A 4,407-nucleotide genomic window follows, 5' to 3' on the forward strand; every position below is an offset into this window, starting at 1 on the left:
AAAAATTGCACGAGATATTCAACAGTTTATTATAAAATACGCTTTGTGGGGCGGCGCCTGTGGCTCAGTCGGTAAGGTGCCAGCCCCATATACCGAGGGTGGCGGGTTCAAACCCGGCCCCGGCCAAACTGCAACCAAAAAATAGCCGGGTGTTGTGGCGGGCACCTGTAGTCCCAGTACTGGGGAGGCTGAGGCAAGAGAATCGCTTAAGCCCAGGAGTTGGAGGTTGCTGTGAGCTGTGTGAGGCCATGGCACTCTACCGAGGGCCATAAAGTGAGACTCTGTCTCTACAAAAAAAAAAATAGGCTTTGTGTTAGGTGATTTTGTCCCACTGTAGGCTAATGTAAGTGTTCTGAGAGTGTTTAAGGTAGGCTAGCCTAAGCTAGGGTTTGGCAGGTTAGGCATTTTTGGCTTATAATAGTTCCAGTTTGCAATGAGTTTATTGTGACATAACTCTGTTGTAAGTTGAGGAGCATCTGTAGAATCACTGTCCTGAAGAGAAGGATTTTCAGGGGTCCCTACCCTGCTGTTCTTGCTCAGATCATGTCTCTTCCATCTACATGTCTATCTATGCACACATACCACATTCTCTTGAATACTAGATAGAAATCTTAAATCAGGTGGTGTAAGAATTCTAACTTGGTTCTTATTTTTCGACATTGTTCTGGCTATTGTAATGTATTTAAATTGCTATAGAAATTTTAGAAATGGCTCACTAATGTTTACCCAAGAAACCTGCTGGGATTTTTATTGATATTTTATAAATCTGTTCATCAATTTCAGGAAAAGTTACATCAGAAAATATTGGGACTTCTGATCCATGAAGATGACATATATCTGCATTCATTTAGGTCTTCTCTGATTTTCCTGAGCACTGTTTTGTAGTTTTCAGCGTACAGGTCTTCCACATGTTTTGTGGAAAGCCTTGGTAATAATGTATATTGTGCTAGTCTGAGATGGAGTGTTATATAAATGACAAATTGGTTAACAGTTTGTTCAAATCTATTTTTTGTTGATTTTATTTTATTTTATTTTTTTGAGACAGAGTCTCACTTTATCATCCTCCATAAAGTGCCATGGTGTCATAGCTCACAGCAACCTCAAACTCTGGGGCTCAAGTAATTGTCTTGCCCAGCCTTCCAAGTAGCTGGACTACAGGTACCCACTACAACCCCCGGCTTTTCTAGAGACGAGGTCTTGCTCTTGTTCAAACCCATGAGCTCAAGCAGTCCACCTGCCTTGACCTTCCAGAGTGCTGGGGTTATAGGCGTGAGCCACTGCACCTGGCCGATTTTATTTCTTTTTGTTCTATTAGTTATTGAGAAAGTGAAAGATGTCAAAATTTCCAACCATAATTGTGAACTTTATTTCTTCTTTATTTCTACTTTATTTTGAAGTTGGGTCATTAGTTAACACACATTTCGCATTTTGATGTCCCCTTGCTTACTTGACCTCTTTATTATTATGAAACGACCCCTTTCATCTCACACAATATTATAGTGTATTTTAGATATCATATTCTTCATCTTTATAAGTTCCATTTAGGTCTTTTTACATCTTTCATTTATTGCCTCATTCTATTTGTCATTTGCTCTACTATCTTGTATAGGGGAACATATTTATAATTGTTTTAATATTCTTATCTGCTTATTCTATCATATGTTTCATTTCTGAGTCTGTTTATATTGGTTTTTTTTTTTACTTAATTATTGTGTTGCCCCGGCCTGCGGGGAATTCAACGGGGACCTGGGAAACAAAGGGGTCAGTCGAATGAGGGGACAAGAGACACGAAAGAATGAGAGCAAGTCAAGAGTCTGATCAAGCTCCGTCGAGTTTATTTTTCAGCTGGACTTATAAGCACACAAACGAGGAAGTAACTAAGGGCTATTCCTAACAGGGCGGGGAGGGGGCTAGTTTCTGGAAAATTACTAGGAGAAGGACCCTAAGGCGGGGGGGTGCATTTTTGAGGAGATACGCAAGGGGAAAGTACCATTGCTGTTTACGGTTGAATTCCTGAGAACAGTTTGCCTGTAAAATCAAGATAGCAAGGGGCATTTTTGTGATATGTTTTGGCTCCCGGCATTGTGTTAAGACATTTATACTCTATACTAATAGATCCGACACGTACCCTTGCATTATGCACCATAGGTATGATCCCACCATTCACCCTCCCTCGATCTGACCTCCTCCCTCCCCTCCCTTCCCCTCCTCTTCCCTCTTTCATTCTGGGCCATAGTTTTGATCTATTCTTCATATGAAAGTGTGAGTGATTGTAAATTGGTTTCATAATAGTACTAAGTACATTGGATTTTTTCTTCCATTCTTGAAATACTTTACTAAGTAGGATATGTTCCAGCTCCATCCATGTAAAGGTAAAAGAGGTAAAGTCTCCATCTTTTTAAAGGCTGCATAATATTCCATGGTATATATATACCACAATTTGTTAATCCATTCATGAGTTGATGGGCAGTTAGACTTCTTCTATGGCTTGGCTATTATGAATTGAGCTGCAATGAACAATTTGGTGCAAATATCTTTGTTATAAAGTGATTCTAGTTTTAATTTGCATTTTCCCAATGATTAGTGATGTTGACTTTTTTCATATGTTTATTGGCCATTTGTCTATCTTCTTTTGAAAAGCTTGTGTTCATGTCTTCTGACCACCTTTTAATAGGGTAGTTTGTTTTTTTCTTGCTAGTTTGAGTTCTTTGTAGAACTGTATCAGCCTTTTATCAGATATGTAGGTTGCAAATATTTTCTCCCATTCTATAGGTTGTCTATTTGTTCTGTTGATTATTTTCTCAGCTGTACAGAAGTTTTCTATTTATTTTTTAAATTTCAGATTAATATGAGGGTACAAAAAATTAGGTTACATTGTTTGTGCTTGTTAGATAAAGTCCCTGTTAGAGTTGTGCCCCTCGCCCAGGAGGTATGCCATGCACCCTTATACTGTGTCTGTTAGGTGACAGCACACCAATCCCCTCCCTCCTCCCGTCCCCACTCCCCCTCCTCTTCCTCCAACTTGAATAATTTAATAGAGTTTTTCCCCTTGAAGCATTCTAATTTAATCAGTTACCTATTTTTGTTGTTACTGTCATTGCTATTGGCTGGGGTCTTAGTCATACATTCTTTGCCTAGACTGATACCTAGACAAATTTTTCCTACATTTTCTTCTAGAATTATTATGGTTTCATGCCTTACATTTAGGCGTTTTATTCATCTTGAATTAATTTTTGTGAGTGGAGAGAGATAAGGGGTCCTGTTTGTCTCATCCTTCTGCATATGGCAGTTTTCCTAGCAGCAGTTATTGAATAGGGCTCCTTCTTCTAAGTGTACTTTGTTGTCTGCTTTGTTAAAGGCCAGTTGGTTAGAGGTAGATGGTTTTAATCTGTGTTTTCTGTTCTGTTCCATTGATCTATGTCTCTATTTTTTGTACCAGTACCATGCTGTTTTATTTCCTATAGCCTTGTAGTATAGTTTTAAGTCTAGTGATGTGATGCTTCCAGCTTTGTTCTTTTTGGTTAGGATTGCTTTAGCTATTCAGGCTCCTTTCTGGTTTCAAACCCAAAACATAGAATTGTTTCTTCTAGATCTGTGGAATATGCCATTGGTATTTTGAAAGGGATTACACTGAATCTGTAAATCACTTTGGGTAATATGGACATTTTCATAATGCTGATTCTACCAAAACATGAGCACGATGTAGCCTTCCAAGTGTTCGTGTCATCTGAAATTTCTTTACTCAATGTTTCATGGTTCTCCTTGCAGAGATCTTTTACCACTTTGGTTAAATATCCTAGGTATTTTATTTTCTCCTAGTTATTGTCTGGGCTTTGATTTGACTCTCAGCTTGGCTATTATTGGCATATAGAAATGCTACTGATTTGTGTACTTTGATTTTATAACCTGAGAGTGTGATGAACTTATTTATCAATTCTAGGAGTCTCTTGGTAGAGTCTTTGGGATTTTCTAAATATAAGATCAGATTGTCAGCAAAAAGCAATATTTTTTAGCTTTTTACTTTCCTAGTAATTTTTAATCAGATGATGGAAGTTTTGCAGTTTACCTTTTGGGGGCACTAAATGTTTTGATGTTTCCTTAAAAAGTGTTAGACTTAGCTCTGATAGGCATATAAGTTACTCTGAATCTATTTGTTCCTTTTGAATCTTGCTGTTAAGCTTTATTAGATAAATGAGTCTGGAGCTAATTTATCTCTGCTACTAAGGTAGTATTTTCCTGAAGACTGTACTTGATGTCTTGTGTACTATAAGATCTGTCCACTTGGGCTAGTGGGAGCACAAAGTATTCCTGTCTGTTTGAGCACGAGGAATGTTTAGCCTCTGATTCTTTCTCCAGATTGAGGTAGTTTCCTTTTACCCATGAGCAGATCAGTATTCATCTAAAGAC

The sequence above is a fragment of the Nycticebus coucang genome, chromosome 10 (assembly GCF_027406575.1).
Source record: "Nycticebus coucang isolate mNycCou1 chromosome 10, mNycCou1.pri, whole genome shotgun sequence".
Classification (NCBI taxonomy): Eukaryota; Metazoa; Chordata; class Mammalia; order Primates; family Lorisidae; genus Nycticebus; species Nycticebus coucang.